General features: G+C 42.0%; 1 long non-coding RNA gene across 1 annotated transcript; it reads left to right on the forward strand.

Annotated features, from left to right (window-relative positions):
* The first annotated feature begins 16,835 nt into the window (after positions 1-16,835).
* LOC116224077 lies at positions 16,836-21,097 on the forward strand. The gene is made up of 2 exons (XR_004165412.2): positions 16,836-18,420; positions 20,678-21,097. It is a non-coding gene; the product is annotated as an uncharacterized LOC116224077 (long non-coding RNA).
* Positions 21,098-21,435: the final 338 nt, after the last annotated feature.

Consider the following 21,435-nt stretch of genomic DNA (forward strand, 5'->3'; position numbering starts at 1 on the left):
GTGTAGAAATGGCCACACTGCTCCGTCAGCTTATGTTTGTGATTCTCTTGGTTTAGCAGTTTTTTTTTTTTGCTTACGCTGCTGTGCTCAAAGGAGGTTATTACATAATCTGGCAGACATTAAATTACATAGAGACACAACCTTCCACTTTTCTCTTTTTCACATTCCCCCCCCCCCCTCCTCCAAACACATACAAACAAACAAATCCCCAAATAAATGTGTACACACATTGTGTTAATGCAAGAAACTTTGGCTATTCATCGACAGACAGACACACACACACACACACACACACACACACACACAAATAAATAAAAATGGATTTTGTGTTTATCGATCAAAGCTGGCAGTCACAATGTCCTTCTACTTGAGTAGAGGCAAACCTGAAAGCACATGCAAGAACAACTACAGGTCAATATATCTGACAAAGCTTAATTGTTCCCTTTGAAAGGCTGAGGCAAACCGCCTTATTGCTGTTAGGAAAATCACTGTCACATGACAGCATTAGCCACCAGAGAGAAGCCGTGGTGTTTGCAGCTGTCTCAAGGTCCTCAGCCCAGAGGGAGCGCCGGGAGCATCGGGAGCGCCCGGAGCGTCGGGAGCGTCGGGAGCGCCAAGCCTCCTCTCTTTTCACTGATGATGATGGGGATGACACGGCACTCTGCCCATCCATAACTGGATTACGTAAGCAGAGCAGGGTGAGATGTGCTGAAGCCATCTTTTCACAACCTCATTACCCAGCTGTTTGTGTGTGTGTGCGTGTGTGTGTGTGTGTGTGTGCGTGTGTGTGTGTGTGTGTGTGTGTGTGTGTGTGTGTGTGTGTGTGTGTGTGTGTGTGTGTGTGTGTGTACAAGAAGAAAGTGTTTTTACATCCTATGGGGTCTACAGGGTCCTCCCAAACCTCTGCCAGATGTGTAGTCAAACTCAGTATGTACACTCCAGCATTTTAACAGTCACCTCTCTTCCCTAGGAAGATTAAACATGCATCAAACAACCCTCGATAGGAATGTATTGCATGGTTGTATTCTCTACTGATAGACCTCTACTATCTACTCACAAAGTTCTGAAATGCACTCAGTACTGTTCTCAATATTATACACATAAAACATAAAACACAGATCTGCCTACATATATACTTACATGGGTATGTATATATAAATACCATGAAGGCATTAACCAAAACAACAGATCTAGTACCTTGACTCATAACCATACAGCCATACTGTGAAAAGATGACTGAAGCAGTCCTGCTACACCCCAGGTACAAACACACAAAGCGTTGAGGCCATTTTCTGCACTGCTTGTTTCCTGGCCCAGCCCCAGGCAACTGCTGGTGTGTGAGCGTCTCCAGACTCTCTTAACTGGCTGTTTGTGTGTGTGTGCATGTGTGTGTGTGTGTGTGTTAACTGGCTGCCTCTTATGTGGCGGACAGGGAGTAATGCCCCGGTTGTTTAAATACCCCACAGCAAATCTCTGCAGGAGAGAGTTGTGTGTGTGAACACATGCACATAATCACAAGCACACACACACACACACACACACACACACACACACATGCACATAATCACAAGCACACACACACACAGACACACACACACACACACAGACACACACAGACACACACAGACACAAACACACACAAACACACACAGACACACACAGACACAAACACACACACACACACACAAACACAAACACACACAGACACACACCCAACACACACACACACACACACACAAATACACACAAACACACAAACATAGACACACACACACAAACGCACACACAGACACAAACACAAACACACAGACACACACACACACACACAAACACACATGCACATAGGAGACTCCCAGAGCAATACCAGATCCCCACATTCACTTCCCTTAAACAAACACAACTACAAGTTGATATAGGAAAACTGGGATAGATACTTTACCTGTAATACATACAGAAAATATGTATGTGTATAGTATGTGTAAAATAAGTTGAAATGCAGACATTTTGTGTGTGATAGAGGTAAAGTTTTAATTATGCCGGGCCCTTGCCAGACATCCTCAGAATTAATTGTTGAAGGAATCTCTTTAAGGAAAACAGGAAAGGTTTTCAGTGTCATCGTTGTGTACACACTCCTTGTTTTAGAGTGGTAAATGTCATAGTCCACACTGCTGAGGGAACGCTGAACTCAGTTAGACCCACTTCATTGTCTTCTCCCAATCATTGTGGAGTGCCTCACTCTGACTGGTGTGCCAGATTGAAGAATGGGTGGGTGTGCAGAGGAAATTGAAGATTGCTTGTCTTCCAAGCACACAGGCAATGTCCATGTCAATGTGACAACCTAATGGACTATCTACTTCACACCAATCAGATCAGAAACACAAAATGTCACCATCAAGACAGGGCAAGGTACAGTATGTCCTCAATTTAAAAAAAGAAACCGCACGGTGCACCAGTCAAATGACCTTAAATCCCCATGCATACAAACATACAAACTCACTTTCTCTTTCTTTCTTTTTGAAATCCTCATACAAACATACATTCCTGTCTTTCTCTCTTCGTTCCTTCTCTTTTGTAAGGCAACAGCATCAGTTGTACATAGGTGTTACTTTCTGTTGAAGGCCACGGCATCCTCACAGCAATGAATTTCCCATCGCACATTAGTGACACTTACTGTACTGTTACTGTGCTCTAATATGACGTCATATATAACAAACACAGTGGCACAACGCAAGTGTTTATAGTCCAAGAACAAGCAAATAACCTAAGGTCTTACTTTACCCAGGGAGTTGGTCTTTGCACTTTACTATTAGAGAAAGACTACTCCATATGATCTAGACATTTACTATTAGAGAAAGACTACTCCATATGACCTAGACATTTACTATTAGAGAAAGACTACTCCATATGATCTAGACATTTACTATTAGAGAAAGACTACTCCATATGATCTGGACATTTACTTTACTATTAGAGAAAGACTACTCCATATGATCTGTACTTTACTATTAGAGAAAGACTACTCCATATGATCTAGACATTTACTATTAGAGAAAGACTACTCCATATGATCTGTACTTTACTATTAGAGAAAGACTACTCCATATGATCTGCACTTTACTATTAGAGAAAGACTACTCCATATGATCTAGACATTTACTATTAGAGAAAGACTACTCCATATGATCTGGACATTTACTCTACTATTAGAGAAAGACTATTCCATATGATCTAGACATTTACTATTAGAGAAAGACTACTCCATATGATCTAGACATTTACTATTAGAGAAAGACTACTCCATATGATCTAGACATTTACTATTAGAGAAAGACTACTCCATATGATCTAGACATTTACTATTAGAGAAAGACTACTCCATATGATCTGCACTTTACTATTAGAGAAAGACTACTCCATATGATCTAGACATTTACTATTAGAGAAAGACTACTCCATATGATCTAGACATTTACTATTAGAGAAAGACTACTCCATATGATCTAGACATTTACTATTAGAGAAAGACTACTCCATATGATCTAGACATTTACTATTAGAGAAAGACTACTCCATATGATCTGCACTTTACTATTAGAGAAAGACTACTCCATATGATCTGCACTTTACTATTAGAGAAAGACTACTCCATATGATCTAGACATTTACTATTAGAGAAAGAATACTCCATATGATCTGTACTTTACTATTAGAGAAAGACTACTCCATATTAACTCTACATTTACTTTACTATTAGAGAAAGAATACTCCATATGATCTAGACATTTACTATTACAGAAAGACTACTCCATATGATCTGTACTTTACTATTAGAGAAAGAATACTCCGCATGACCTGTACATTTACTATTAGAGAAAGAATACTCCGTATGATCTGTACATTTACTATTAGAGAAAGACTACTCCATATGATCTAGACATTTACTATTAGAGAAAGACTACTCCATATGATCTAGACATTTACTATTAGAGAAAGACTACTCCATATGATCTAGACATTTACTATTAGAGAAAGACTACTCCATATGATCTAGACATTTACTATTAGAGAAAGACTACTCCATATGATCTAGACATTTACTATTAGAGAAAGACTACTCCATATGATCTGCACTTTACTATTAGAGAAAGAATACTCCGTATGATCTGTACATTTAGATGTGCAGTGTGCCAAACTGCTGACAGCCAGGCCAGCTTGCCTGAAGTGAAAAAAGAAGTAAGAGGAAGCAGAATGACAGGATGTAGTAGCAAACCTGATTGTATATTCTGTTAGATATCTGTTCCTTTTTTCAGTTGGATTGGTATTTCTTTGAGTCTTTTTTAAGCAGCACGCTGCTGGCAAGCACAAATACCCTGCAGGCAAGGGGCACGGAGGAGGGGCCTGAGACACATCACAGAGAGAATCTGTTATGATGGGGTGCCCTGCACTCCTCTCTCTCTCTCTCTCTCTCTCTCTCTCTCTCTCTCTCTCTCTCTCTCTCTCTCTCTCTCTCTCTCTCTCTGCCCTACCTCTATCTTTCTATCTTACTCACCAACAACCGCTCCCTAACTGTCTCACTCTCCCTCAGTGTCTCACTCTCCCTCAGTCTCACTCTCCCTCACTGTCTCACTCTCCCTCACTGTCTCACTCTCCCTCACTGTCTCACTCTCCCTCACAGTCTCACTCTCCCTCCAGCTGTGCTGCTCCCACTTTCAAATTCTCTGATTTACCTGCTTCTCCTTACTCATCTCCCTCTTCTCTTTAATCTGTCCATCTACATTCCATCTGATGGAATAGAGGAATAGATTCTCAGAAGCTGCTTTGGTTGCCTACCTGAATGCCCAGTTCCATCAAAGAGTGGATATATCAGTGATCAAGGTACTCCCTATCTAGAAGAATTCCAGTGAGGATCTGCTTTTTACACAAAGATCAGAACTATACTCCATGAGTGGACATCAAAGCTTTCCAAAGAAATGATCAGTTGGAGGTGAAAATACTGCTGAGAGTAGACAAAAACAAACACACACACACACACAATCCTCATGTTGTGTTAATCCGCTCTTGCATAAGGCTGCCAGTGATTGGACATGGATCTCTCACTGCCGTGTGTGTATCCTTGTAGAGACAGTGACAGTGGCACTGCTCCAGCTTGTCTGAAAAAGGGACATGCACAGACGTTTTGAGGGGCTGTTTCTCTAACCTGATAAGAGTGGTTTAAACCACAAATGACTTTAAACTTTGTAAATGGTTTTCAGTTTTAAATACTAATCAAATAAAACAACTGTCCACAGTTAGTGTACCTTAAGTCATTTTTGTAGATATTGTATCTTGTAAACTGGTTTAATCAGCAATCTGATTTTGAGTTTTACACCTATTCATTTGATGGTAAAAGACGTACCTGTATGATCACACCATTTTAACATGGCACAATGGTCATTCATTTATCTAGTTGTTCTAGACAGCAATATTCAACATTAATCCAAAAACCACAATATTCAAACTTCAAACAATACATTTTTGAACTCAGATGATCATGAGTTGATATAATTGTATATATCATGTAAAGTAAAATTTGAGTAATAGGAAATTGTACTGTATCATTTCTCACATCTCCATCAATGAATACCACAGAATGTTTGGGTCACAATAATAAACATTTCTGTCTATAAAATTTCCAGAGACAATAATATAAAGACAGTGCCAGTGCTATCATTCTTTCAATCCAATTCCATTGTATTTCTATAGCGCTTTCACAAAACGTTTGTCACAAAGACACTTTACAAACATACATACAATTTAGAGAAAAAGAACTAGTTTGACAATCTGAGCAATCATGAGTTTTTGTGTGTGCCTTGCCTCCACCTCCAAGTGCAACGCAATGCAGTCGTCACAAGCTGCACATTATTTGGAAGCACATGTGGACATTTGTATTCACATGGAATCCCATTGGTTATCCCATTCATTGCTAATCATTTCCACAACTTCATAAGACTCCACCTACAGTGTCACGTGACAGGGGGCATAAGACTCAACCTACAGTGTCACGTGACAGGGGGCATAAGACTCCACCTACAGTGTCACGTGACAGGGGGCATAAGACTCCACCTACAGTGACACGTGACAGGGGGCATAAGACTCCACCTACAGTGTCACGTGACAGGGGGCATAAGACTCCACCTACAGTGTCACGTGACAGGGGGCATAAGACTCCACCTACAGTGTCACGTGACAGGGGGCATAAGACTCCACCTACAGTGTCACGTGACAGGGGGCATAAGACTCCACCTACAGTGTCACGTGACAGGGGGCATAAGACTCAACCTACAGTGTCACGTGACAGGGGGCATAAGACTCAACCTACAGTGTCACGTGACAGGGGGCATAAGACTCCACCTACAGTGTCACGTGACAGGGGGCATAAGACTCCACCTACAGTGTCACGTGACAGGGGGCATAAGACTCCACCTACAGTGTCACGTGACAGGGGGCATAAGACTCCACCTACAGTGACACGTGACAGGGGGCATAAGACTCAACCTACAGTGTCACGTGACAGGGGGCATAAGACTCCACCTACAGTGTCACGTGACAGGGGGTATAAGACTCCACCTACAGTGTCACGTGACAGGGGGCATAAGACTCCACCTACAGTGACACGTGACAGGGGGCATAAGGCTCCACCTACAGTGACACGTGACAGGGGGCATAAGACTCAACCTACAGTGTCACGTGACAGGGGGCATAAGACTCCACCTACAGTGTCACGTGACAGGGGGCATAAGACTCCACCTACAGTGTCACGTGACAGGGGGCATAAGACTCCACCTACAGTGTCACGTGACAGGGGGCATAAGGCTCCACCTACAGTGTCACGTGACAGGGGGCATAAGGCACTGCTTTGCATCACGTTTTACTTTTTTTTTTTACTATCAAAAAAGTCTTTCAAAAAGTAATAAAAGATTTGGACGATATGCTGATTGAATTTGGTCTAACTTTATCAATTATGGGTTACTCGTCATATATTTATGTAGCCACAACAGCAGAAGGGGGCAGCTCAGACAAAGGGGGCAAATAGGCTGTTGCTCGGGCAACTTTAGCCTGGCCCTGTGCACGTTCTTGTCTGGCACTGTGGATCAAAGCATTGCCATGGGGGAATAAGATCACAGCAGACCTCTGAAGGCTAATAACTCAGGGATTAAGATAAGCATCTGCCTTTCATTTGAGCCTCATAGTGGGGTCCCTCCTCTACTTCCCTCTCTCCCTTTCATACTCCCACTTTTACTTAAAGAAGTATCTACTGAATTAATGTGATCTTTTTTTTTTGCAGAATTGATGCACTAGACTTCTTCCTAGCCTGTTCAGCTGATAATGTGCTGAGTTAAATTGGTTCATTAAACCAATTTTTCACAGAGAATTCACTGCAATGCCTCAAGTCTGAAGTCAGCGTTTTCCCCTCATGTCACAGAAGGATTGTATAAGCCTCTGCTTAAAAACACTGTCCATTTGCCTCACATTTGCACTCTAAAAACCCCAGCGTTTACACGCTAATGACTGAATGGCACTGTGAGAATTAAATGTGATTATCCCAACTCTCCTTTAGGCCAGACAAGGCCTCCTCCGCCCCTGTTTCCCTCAGTGAGGAGAATGAGCAGCCTCCTCCACTCCTGTTTCCCTCAGTGAGAGCAGCCTCTACCCCCTGTTTCCCTCACTGAGAAGGAGCAGCCTCTACTCCCTGTTTCCCTCACTGAGGAGGAGCAGCCTCTACCCCCTGTTTCCCTCAGTGAGGAGAAGGAGCAGCCTCTACTCCCTGTTTCCCTCACTGAGGAGGAGCAGCCTCTACTCCCCCTTTGAGGACAGATCAATTGTAATGACTCAGTCTCCAGATGAATACAAGATGCTGAATTTTCTGAAATTCCTGGGACACACATGGGCCTCATAAATGAAAACTAAGATGCACATCACACTGTATTTCCCGTTACCTTACCAAAGGCACAAAGACCTTAGGGCCAGAGGAGAGGTAAGTCACAAATAATTCAGCTCCCAAAAACACACAAAGGATGGAGAATCTTTTAATGTGTGGTTGTTTGTTTGTTTGTTTGTTTGTTTGTGTGTGTGTATATGTGCATGTGTGTTTGTTTGTGTGTGTATGGGTTGGATCTTGATGCTGATGTTTTGTGCCACTGAAAGCCTGCAGCGTTCTCTCAGACCATGCCTGCATCCTGCAGCGTCATAGTGGTTTGGACAGAGAGAACAATGCTAAGAGCCTAAAACACACAAGCACACACACACACACACACACACACACACACACACACACTCACACACACACACACACACACACACACACACACACACACAAGCACACGCACACACTCACACACACACACACACACACACACACACACAGACACACACACACACACACACACACGCACACACACGCACACACAAGCACACACACACACACACACACACACACACACACACACACAAGCACACACACACACACACACACACACACACACACACACAAGCACACACACACACACACACACACACACACACACACAGACACACACACAGACACACACACACACACACACACACACACACACACACACACAGACACACACACACACACACACACACACACACACACACACAGACACAGACACACACACACACACACACACACACACACACACACACACACACACACACACACACAAGCACACACACACACACACACACACACACACACACACACTCACACACACACACACACACACACACACACACACACACACACAAGCACACACACACACACACACACACACACACACACACACACACACACACTCACACACACACACACACACACACACACACAGACACACACACAGACACACACACACACACACACACACACACACACACGGAGGGAGGGAGGAAGAAAGGAAAACTGAAAAGGAGCAACATTAAAAGTTTAGAAGACAGAGCAAACACTAGACCAAAGTGCAGTTCTAAAGGAAGTAGACTGCATGAATTCAAACAACACAACGGTTTCCTAAAAACCCTGTCAACGGCTTTCATGTCCAACAGACTAACATGAGCAAGGAGCTGACAGAATCAGCTCACTTCCTTACAGTTACCAAGGCCCAGTCTTGGTGAATTAATTTACGTTTAATCAACAGACTTGGCAGGAGACTTGACAGGCAGTGAAGTGGTGTGTGTGTGTGCGCGTGTGTGTGTGTGTGTGTGTGTGTGTGTGTGTGTGTGTGGGTGTGTGGTGTGGGTGGTGTGTGTGTGTGTGTGTGGGTGTGTGTGGGTGGGTGTGGGTGGGTGTGTATGTGTGTGTGTGTGTGTGTGTGTGTGTGTGTGTGTGTGTGGTGTGTGTGTGTGTGTGTGTGTGTGTGTGTGTGTGTGTGTGTGGGTGTGTGTGGGTGGGTGTGGGTGGTGTGTGTGTGTGTGTGTGTGTGTGTGTGTGTGTGTGTGTGTGTGTGTGTGTGTGTGTGTGTGTGTGTGTGTGTGTGGGTGTGTGTGGGTGGGTGTGGGTGGGTGTGTGTGTGTGTGTGTGTTGTGTGTGTGTGTGTGTGTGTGTGTGTGTGTGTGTGTGTGTGTGTGGGTGTGTGTGGGTGGGTGTGGGTGGGTGTGTATGTGTGTGTGTGTGTGTGTGTGTGTATGTGTGTGTGTATGGGTGTGTGTGTGTTCTAGCCAAGGAAAGCATTTTTTTCTAACTCGAGGTCATTATATGGACTTGTAGGTTTATCTGTTATCTTCTCGTGAAGTGTTGTAAAGTGCGCATGTGGATGATAGTATAATGTTCGTAGTTTTAAAATCAATTTTAAATTTTAAATTTTTGCTAAAAGTATCTGTTATCTATTTACGTCTTTTTTCTGTAAATGTACCGGAATACAGTTACCTTTTTTCAATTCCTAATTACGTAACGCCACTACCAACTCTGTTTAACCTGTGCACTTTTCCTGTCATAATACTGTATCATTCGCCTATCTGTCTTCAAAACACATATGCACGCATACTATGTTTAACAGAAGTAATACTTCTTGTTCTACAAGACTATACCAATAGACTGCTCTCATACCTACATTAAATGTATTGATTCACAAAAATCATTTGAGTTTTGGAGACACAGAGAATGCACATTTATGTGATGTATGTGTGCACCGCAGTTCCTTCAGAGGACGTGCTGACTGTTGAATGATTGTGGTAATATAATGACAATAGAGTCTCTATTGTATGTGTGTTCGGTCACATTTGGTGGTGGCAGTGCTAGCTAGCCAACACAGCTGAAGCGGTTTTTGCTAGCCACATGAAGAGTTGGAATAAGGTAAACATCTATCCCAAACAAGTTCCCAAATAAGTTGTCAACTTATAAAACTTAGTTCTGGCTTTTTTACCTTGTTGGTAGTGCATCTCGTTACACTGCAGCTTTTAAGCATGTTTCAGTTTTTTTGTTAGAAATCAGAAATGACAAGGAGCAATACAACATGCAAGACAAGGGCAATTGTTTCCCCCCCCAGCTGCGTTGAGCTTGTGAGCTGCTCCGTGTCCAGCCGCCCTATACTGGGGTGGGGGGGGAGTGTTCCATTTAAGTCAATGGGAGTGGCACAACTCCTGTCATAATACTCATTCGCCCATCTGTCTTCAAAACACATATGCACGCATACTGTGTTTAACAGAAGTAATATAATAAGTGTTCCATTGAAGTCAATTGGGAGTGGCACACACAACTGGCTTTTAGTGCACCTCTGGCATAACTCTCTGCTGCATGCATGCAAATATGTCTTTTAAATTAATTATTTTCTATGTTAACACAAGGCTCATACAACCATTTTTAGAACAAAGTGAACAGGCAGTCTGCCCCGCACCTTGTCCAACAGGGGGTAGTAGCGTTCACGTCCAAGTAGCTTGCATAGAGCAAGAAAAATCTTGGTGCAATCACATTCGCAATTTCTCACGGAAATGCATCTCTAGTTTAGTAATCATAGTTTCAGATGCAATATGTCTACATGTCAGGAAAGTTTATTCAGTGATAAAATAGGTCAACTTTGAAACTTTTAGACTAGTAAACACAGACAGAATGTAATGTATGAGATAGCACAACATAGCCAACAAGTGCATCCGTAGCACTAGCAACAGCATAGAAGGATGGAGTAGTAGTCTCAAGTAGCATTCAACACCCGATAAAGCCAGAAACAAAACCACATTTACACAGCACAGCAATTAGCCCACATCCCTCTCTCTGTGTTCATGAAATATGTATACCACCTCCATATATGAATAGCACCCAAATTGTGGGTGATATACATTTCACAGGTGAGGATATGTAATGTGCTTACAGTGACAAGGTTTATGATGCACCCTTTGAAGTTGTTCTGTGCTACAAATGTAACTGAGGCGAAGTTGGTCTATTGCCTGGATGATAGCTGTCGTTGCCTCAGAGAGGGCTTCACTTCTAGACTGTTCTAGTATGGTGACAAATGAGCACGGAGATAAAGGAACCAGCAGTGACATTTCCATTGGATCTGCGCTTTTTGGGAAGCCTGCAGGGGAAGTCAGGGGTTCCCACGACAACATGCAGCAAATGCAAAGAGCTTGTCACTGACAATAATAGCAGGAGACAGGTCAAGCAACACGCCGCAACACATTACATTTTAATACCTGTACTCTCCCCTACTCAGTTAAGCACACACACACCAACTTACTTCCTCACTTTCACGAGCCATGCCACAACAGATTACCTCTTCATATATGGTAAACAGACATTAACAAACATTCTCACGCGTGCATTACATATTAACAATGCACCCTGAAAACATGAGCACAGACATCCAGCCTTTTAGATGACTGAGCACTGAGGCATGATGGACTCAACTGAATGGGCACTAGAATACTGCACAGAACACCATGATGTGGGATTGGACAGAGTTGGACTGACTCAATTGAATGGGCACTAGAATACTGCACAGAACACCATGATGTGGGATTGGACAAAGTTGGACTGACTCAATTGAATGGGCACTAGAATACTGCACAGAACACCAGGTTGTGGGATTGGACAGAGTTGGACTGACTCAATTGAATGGGCACTAGAATACTGCACAGAACACCAGGTTGTGGGATTGGACAGAGTTGGACTGTATGAATTTGTAAATTAAGTCCCCAGAATATTTTTCCCGTAAATAAGATTACATTATGTAGAATAACTAGAACATCTCCTATATCCAATTCAAATGTACAGCTGCTCATATAAACCCAAATGACACATATGTTTGAGCATGCATGTGCAAACAATTAGCACGAGTCTAGTCTTGCTTATCACATCGAAGCATGCATATTTCTACTGTCTTTACCTTGAGCACACATGTTGTTACGGCAGTGGGACTAATCCAATCGTAGTAGGGTGCAAATTACATCCAAAATGTGAAATTAGGTATCTTGGATATCTTAAACAGATTAAAAATTGCATCATTTTTATTGGTGAGAGATTTAACAAAGAAACAAAAAAATATATAATGGGACAAAATAAAAGTAAGATACATACGAACTCATCTCTCTCTCTCTCTCTCTCTCTCTCTTTCTCTCTCTCTGTCTCTCTGTCTGTCTCTCTCCAGCTCTCTCTCTGTCTCTCTCTCTCTCTCTCTCTCTGTCTCTCTCTCTGCCTCTCTCTCTGTCTCTCTGTCTCTCTGTCTCTCTCTCTCTCTCTCTCTCTGCCTCTCTCTGTGTCTCTGTCTCTCTCTGTGTCTCTCTCTCTCTCTCTCCTCTCTCTCTCTCTCTCTGTCTCTCTGTCTCTCTCTCTCTCTCTCTCTCTCTCTCTCTGCCTCTCTCTGTCTCTCTCTCTCTCTCTCTCTCTCTCTGCCTCTCTCTCTCTCTCTCTCTCTCTCTCTCTCTCTCTGTCTCTCTGTCTCTCATTAGAGCCCAGGTGGTGAAGAAGCTTGAGAGGATGTGCTTCATTTGCCATTTGTCCTCCTCAGTAAACAAACATCAACATAAGCCTCAAACACCTGCTTATCAGACGCATTATTGGGGATGACCGCATCCAAGAGTACCCAGGTCTTACGCACTACACACAATTCACGACAGCAGCTTAATATACTGTACGTATATTTGATTTAATACACTACAGTCACTGCAATCATTTCATTGTAGCTTGTTTGTCATGCTTCATCCCTGTGATGGTCTATATAAAGATGACTTGTTGGTATAATACTGCACATCCTAAACTCCAGAGTCGCTCTCAAACACAACAGAAGCAAAGCCTTGGTCTGGAGGGATTGGTTCACTGCCTTTCAGAACCAAGACTTCTCTTCCACCAATTAATGCAAAATAATTAACAAGTGGTCTGTCCATTTTCTGATCTATTTGTGGAAAGGCAACTATTATATCTCCCCCAATTCTCTCTCGTTTTGTCTTTTTATAACAATTTATATCAATCTCTCCATGCAAATTGATCTTATAAAACTGTTGACACTCATTGAAGTTTGTAACACATATGTATACATGGCATTGGCATGCAATGAAATGCTATAATTCTTCCATTTCTTCCTCATACTATTTTTAAGTGTGTGGAAGGGATGCTGTTTGCTGGGAACTTATGGAGCATTATGGGCAAAATCAGTGAGTGCAGGAAAAAAGATGAAAATCTGTGTTTCTGTGTGTATCCACACACATGTCATGAGGGTGGAGCAATGAGTCAACGTAGAGGAAGAGGAAGAAAAAGGTCCGTAATGACATCTTCTGCCCCCTGCTGGTCATTCCTAATGCTTTCCTGATGGTCAGAAATGGAATTTCAGCTCTGACAACACACAAACACAGAGTTGCAGAAAGAAAACCTTAAATCTCACCTAAAAGCTCATATTTGCCTCAGTTGATTTCAACCATGCATCCTAACATAGAACAGTCCTTTTATAACTAAGAATTGAATGTATTCATTAACTGTTGTTGCATCATTAATGTATAACACATTTCTATAATATAAATGATGCCTTTTAATCTCTTGTTTAATGCTCCACCATCTGGAATGGATAATACCTTATTTATGAATTTATAGATTGTTATACATAACTTGACACTGGTTCATACATGCATATTACATTTTCTTTTAAACAACACATTCATTTATTGATGGCTTTATTGTTAACCATAAGTCAAGGTGACAGTATGGATAACTGCAGAGGACGTTTGTTGTTTTTCCTTGTCACCAGCAGATGGCATTAAGAGTTCATTCAGAATATTATATTTCAAATACATTTCTGGAGCTCACAACAATTATAAAGACAACCAGATAGCAGGGTTTGTTTGCCCTAAACAAGAATGTATATATGGGAAGATAGCACTTCAAAATCACACATCCTATTCCCTTTCCAGATTATTCAAGAAAGAAAATCGGCCAATTACAAATTCTTCAGTTGTGACATGATGATGTGACAGCAGTGCTCAAAGAAGTAACAGGTTAAAAAAATAAATCATCAAAGGTGAGTGGGGCTTTTATGAATACGTGTGAATGCTTTTGCTAGATAGCCAACCTTGTCAGTATTGTGTGTGTGTGTGCCCTATGATTCCAAACCCAAATTCACGACTGTGTGCTCGTCATGAGCTCATTTTGGGTTCACTTTGGGTTCCAGTACACTCTGGGTGATGAGAACATCTTACCAGTTTGGAATCACTCAGAAATGTTAGTGTTTTTTGACAGAAAATTATATTACATTACAATGGTATGACATTAAATAGATTTCAATACAGCCCAGTCATTAATACTGTGATGAATGTAGCTATTACTGTTGGAAACTATACATTTATGATATGATTGTATTATTCATAAAAAAATATTACTTCAGTAATAATTGGTTAAAATGATCAACTCTAATCACTGTCACTTAATTCATCTGATTTTAATACTAACTATGAAAGACACCTTTATAACTTTGTTAGCAAATTGTCTTCCCCTGGTTGAAATGTACTGCCATTGCAAGTTAAAATTTTGGGTCAATAATTACAAATACAAAAAAAGGTCGTTACGGTATTTGCCTGACACTTTTTGCCCAAAGCGACTTACAAAATATGTTGTATGTTGTATTTTTACAACAAAAACTATGGCATAGTTCACAATATATACTGTGTATATAATATTCTGAAATATCAGATTGTAATACAAATAACTATAAAATAACAAAGAGGTGGCTGTTCAAACACTTCCTGAATAGACCAAGGCTGCTGCTAGAATGGAAGGCACTAGGCAGGTCATACTACATCCAAGGCAGACATGAAAAGAGTTTCAATTATGAGCTTTTGCTGGAGAGAGACGGCGAAGACAACCAGGCTGTGAGGAGGGCTCGCTCTAAATGACAGAATTGTGAGAAAAAGAGATTGAAATGTAATTGTAGCAGCTACAGAGAGCCAGTGAAGGTAGTCAGCACAGGAGGTACAGGTGTCCGATTGGAGCACAGGAGGTACAGGTGTCCGATTGGAGCACAGGAGGTACAGGTGTCCGATTGGAGCACAGGAGGTACAGGTGTCCGATTGGAGCACAGGAGGTACAGGTGTCCGATTGGAGCACAGGAGGTACAGGTGTCCGATTGGAGCACAGGAGGTACAGGTGTCCGATTGGAGCACAGGAGGTACAGGTGTCCGATTGGAGCACAGGAGGTACAGGTGTCCGATTGGAGCACAGGAGGTACAGGTGTCCGATTGGAGCACAGGAGGTACAGGTGTCCGATTGGAGCACAGGAGGTACAGGTGTCCGATTGGAGCACAGCAGGTACAGGTGTCCGATTGGAGCACAGGAGGTACAGGTGTCCGATTGGAGCACAGGAGGTACAGGTGTCCGATTGGAGCACAGCAGGTACAGGTGTCCGATTGGAGCACAGGAGGTACAGGTGTCCGCTTTGGCTGATCAAAGACCGAATGTGCTGCAACATTCTGGATTATCTGCAATGGGCTCACCACACATGAAGACAAGCCCGCTAGAATAGCATTGCATTAGTCTAATAGTCTATGAAGGACCAAGGCCTACACAAGATGGTGTATAGCATATTAAGTGAGATAGGGTCTGATCTACTGAATGTTATAGAGTGAAGTTACCCGAGCTTGAAAAAGAACCCACATGCTCATAGAATTATGGACAGATGAGTGTTAGTTTGAGGTCATGGGATCAAGGGGGAACATGTGAGATATTGAGCGCATGAGACCTGAGCCTTGATGCCCTGTGCCAATCTTTGTAGAGGAAATTAAATGATATGGGCTGTGTTCATGTTGGTAAGGTGGGAGATTGGCAGAGTGTAATGTAGAATAGTGATCAGGATAGTCTACTCCTTTTGGTTACCTAATATGGGTTTCTACAAGAGAATTCTGGATTTTTGGTTAATTATCACTGAAACAGTGCAAAACCCAAAATAAATGTTTTGTATTGGACCATCTATTATTTTCCCAAAGACTACCAGATCAATAGCTGTCAGAAATATATCTCTACACACACCTTTAATTCTTCTAAAGTTGTCTCTCGCTGTGTATCTTCAGCTAATAGGTTTAGTCCCAAATGACAACTGCCACTAAAGCTCTGCACTGTGTTCTGGGATTACTCCAGTTTTATTAAAAATACAATGACATAACCTGACAATGATCATTAAGGTCCTTGTCTTGTTTGCATTTACTGAGGTTTCCTACTGACATATTTGGCACTGTATATTATACTAATACATTTTAATAGAAATAAGTATCTTACAGTATCAAGATATTATGTAATGTTATTTGTTTTCTGTGGCAGTAATAGTTTGGCATGGGTTTATAGTGGAGGCCAGTAGAACACTACTTATGGTCTCTGTTTTTCTATTTGGTGGACTGTAAGTTCTGCATAACATCCTGACTTCTTGTACACGGTGTCATATCTACACTTACACTTAGTTCATGACAAGTTAATGTAGATATTTTAACCACATAGTCACTAGTCGGTGCTGTTTGTCGTGAATTTCCGTCCTCCACATAGAGCCGCACCTGCGCAGCCCTCTTGCGCGGTGTCTGCAAATCGCATCAGGCAATGCGCAAACAGTCAAATAACGCATGGTTAAATATCGAATTGAAACATTTAACCAAGAATAATTGTCTGTTTTTTTGTTTTTTTATTCAACATATTGTTTTTTCACTGTCAAAGCGATCAGCAGATTAAATTGTACCCTGTTTGAGCACAATTAACGAGGACTGCACGAAATGGTTATGTGTGGCTCAGGAACGCGCACAGCACAGTCCACGCGCTCACGTGCAGACGGCAGTGTCTGGTCACGCGGCACCGTAGTGTGAGCCTCTAATTAAATGCAGCTGCATGTGAGCACACATGCGCCCTAACTGTATACTCTCATATACTCTCGATAAAAAAGATTATATATAAAGTCACTGCCACTTCAAATGTCAAAAGACTTGAGGTTACTTAAAAATGGTCACTGTGGATTAGCATCGGACAATAGAATTTAAGCATGAATGGATTAAATAATGAATGGTTCTGTGTCCTTTATAACGTACTAAACAGTGGATTGTGCTTCAGGTGTCTTTAATAAAACCTATGAAAAGATAAGGCTACATGAAATGTAAGAATCTATTTTCCCCATAGGTAGCCTATTAAAATTACATGGGCGAATGCAATAGACACCGCTAACACTTGATCGATTATTGTTGCCAAAGTAGGCTATAGCTACTGCAATTAGCCCGTCCTTATCAGATCACTTATAGGAGTCCCGCAAACCACGTTTCCAGTTCAAAGAACGCTGCGCGGCACACTGCACCGCACAATCGCATGCTCCAGAGCTGACAAGATGATTGCCAGTGTTCGGCACTTTCTATTTTTATCCTCGTGGCGCTGTTTCCTCTCTTACAATCATTTTATGATTGCGGGCGGGAATAAAACATGCTCTGAAACTCGCGTTTGTCCCTCTCTCTGACACCTTTAACCTGGACAACTTATTAAAATAGGCGTTGGTGTCGTGAGCAAGCCGTCCTTGAGAGCGTCAAGCTTATGAGAAGTGCGAGAGAGGAGGAGGATGAGGAGAGAGAATCAGAAGATTATGGATTGATACAAATAGTCGCCCGCGCCAACCGAAGCCAGAGTTGAATTAATGTGTTACTATTTTTGGAACTCCTGTGTTTCCAGGGGAAACCTAATGACGCAATGACGTCAATGCAGGTCAACGCCAGACTGGAGGAATTGAGCGCTTCCATTAGATTTTGCAGTATTTTCCAGAATAGCGGATAGGATAAAATGGATTAGTTTGAATGTCTGAATAATCAAAATATAGTGCTTATTTAAAATGATAACGACACCGCAGAAAAAACACCGAGACGCGGGATGTTTTCTTTTAAGTTCATGAAGAGAATCTGGGGGGAAAAACAGCTCTCCATCCAGAGGTTTGCCAAACGGTGAGCAAGTGTTTTCTTCATGATCACTGTCAAAAAAAGCTCTTGGTTGATTGTTTTTTTTGTATTTATGTATTTTTGGTGGCATGTAAGGAAACCATTGAGATTTTTCTGTGAGCTACTTCGTGAGCTTCTGAATGGCAGAGGGTAGTAAGCCTATAGCCTACTCTTGTCGGGTTTGTTTTCAGTCGTTAGAATCGTCGTGGTTCGAAATAACTCATTAGAGAACATAATATGAACGTTGCCGAATTCCGCTTCATTGAGTTCGAAGTCTACATGAGGAATGTTCATAGGCGCGTTGAAACAGGTATGCTAGCTCGTAGCGCACGGTTTTCAGGAATACCGTCCAGTTTCTCTACATTTGGCTGAAATACTATAGATTCAATCTCAATATCCTACAAGACAGTAGTCACCTGTTTTATGTGACAAGATATGTGGGAGATATTTTACGAAAATAACAATAATAAAATAGGCTATTTTAATTGAAATAGTGATATTGACTGTCTAGTCACTATGTGTGTGTATTTTTAACTTCATGATAGCATGAGCCTGGAGTAGCCTGTGCCTCTTCGGCAAACGTTTTTGAGTTTTTTTTACGGCAGTGTGAGACTCTTTGGACAGCCTTTCTAGACTATCATAAACATGCAATATTATAAGCTCTGGCACTGATGTCCTTTAAATGTTTCTTTCTCGCCGCACGATTTGAAGGGGCTGGGTCTTGGGGCTCAGAATGCCATGTCTGCGTGCTCACACTACAAGATCCATAACCAATATCAGACAATACACAGCTAGTCAATAGCAACAAGTAGTCTGCACTAATGCTCGAATTGGATATGGAGAATGAAATCTATCTCTGATATATACTATTCTAAACAGAGGACAAGCCTGTGTGTGTGTGTGTGTGTGTGTGTGTGTGTGTGTGCATAAATTGGACAGTTTTTGTTCTCTCACGCCTTTGCGACCATGTAGCTTTTGAACCATGGTGTTTGCATACCATTCTAATGAAATAATAAATATTATTTTAAAATTACATCATTATCATTTACCAACAGATAACTACACAACAATACATAATTTCAATTAATGTCACAGGGCGTTTACCACATCAAGTGGGGAAGTGAATGACTTCAGCACCATGGAGAACTCCGAGCACAATGTTTGGCTCAGCTCATCTATGGCTCATTACCATGGACAGCTACATTTAAATTGGTGCACGGGCTGTCCAATTAGAATCAAGATGAAGCTCTGATTATTCTCGAGTCAATGGAAATAAGTCAATATCAGTAGTGTAATATTGGAAACAAAACAAAAAAAAAAACATTTAATTATGGATGCTGAGGCTAAGAGTGACGATGTAGACTTTTGGCATGAAGCAGAGAACGATTGAACAGATCAATCCCAATATATTAGAGGTTTAACAAGGCAAAGCCACGCAAAGGTAGTATGAATATATGCTCAGAGAAATTCCAAGGGGACCTTCCTGGGGCTCTACCAGGGAGGAAAAGCTCAATGGGGGGGGGGGGGGGGGGGGGGGGGGGGGGGGGGGGGGGGGGGGGGGGGGGGGGGGGGGGGGGGGGGGATTGTGACACTTTTCATACATGTGACGCATACAGTGAGGTAAGCCTAACAGATGCCTGTGTCTATATGTGATGTGACCCATTCAACTTATTTCTGACTCAGAGGTTGGATATAACGTCCAGTCTGAAGAATTTTACACAAATACATCTTCATATTTTAATCCCCTTTTAATGTGTATTGTATGCTTGTCTCGTTCTTGTAAATGCATTTTTTTTCAATATATGGTTTAAATATTTGACTGGAGTACTTACTCTCTCTCTGTATATATATACATATATATGTGTGTGTGTGTGTGTGTGTGTGTTTGTGTGTGTGTGTGTGTGTTTGTGTGTGTGTGTGTGTGTGTGTGTGTGTGTGTGTGTGTGTGTGTGTGTGTGTGTGTGTGTGTGTGTGTGTGTGTGTGTGTACTCTTTTCCCCTCACAATGCCACAAGGGAACACCAGATCCAGATAACAGTACAGGTCATTAGGGATCTCAACACTGCTTACCACACTAACAGGAACACCTTTAGTTCCAGCACATGCACCCCCCACTTTGAAGCTTGTTACAGTAAAAGCCTAACATCAAATACATGTAATACACTCATTATGAACAGTAGTCCATGTGTATACACTGTGCTCTATGTCATATTGAAAACGAAATCTTTATTCATACGTATTTTTCTTTTTCTTTGTTTTTACAGAGATTGAACAGACGCCCAAGGTACAGGGTGGAGATCATGGTCCTTTTTGGGTCTTTTTGCGGTCTGGGCTTGCTGTTCCTTGAAGCAGTAGCCAGGAAGCCCTTACCCCAAAAAGTATCTGCAAGGGACATTCACATCTGATAGGCCAGGCTGGACATTCACATCTGATAGGCCAGGCTGGACATTCACATCTGATAGGCCAGGCTGGACATTCACATCTGATAGGCCAGGCTGGACATTAACATCTGATAGGCCAGGCTGGACATTAACATCTGATAGGCCAGGCTGGACATTTGATCCAGAATGTTCTCTGTCTCTCTTTCTTTATAGCTCTTCCTCTGTGACATGCACACACACACACACATACACAGACACATGCACAGTAGCCTGAAATAAAAAGCTTGCAATGTGACTACTAAACTGATGTCTTTTCATAGTTGACCTTGGGGTAATCGAAGGGCTTCCTACTGAGTGACTGCTGTTCTTTTAGAATCCTTTAAGTGAGAAATCTGTCATGGAGACTCTTAACAGAAATGATACAAGTCTAGTTCCTACTTAAGTGTATGAGCAGTAAGATTACCACAGTCTAGAGATGAAAGCATTCACCCCTCTCAATCCCTGTCCAATTGGACCTGGAACTGACCGAATCAGATGTGTACTTTGATCGTACAAACATGTGACGCCCCTCTGTCTTAAGTGTTTTCTGTTTTTTACTGAACGCAGATATGAACAAAGAAGTGAAGTCCATTCAACCAAAC

This window comes from Clupea harengus, chromosome 16 (genome assembly GCF_900700415.2).
Source record: "Clupea harengus chromosome 16, Ch_v2.0.2, whole genome shotgun sequence".
NCBI classification, from domain to species: Eukaryota; Metazoa; Chordata; class Actinopteri; order Clupeiformes; family Clupeidae; genus Clupea; species Clupea harengus.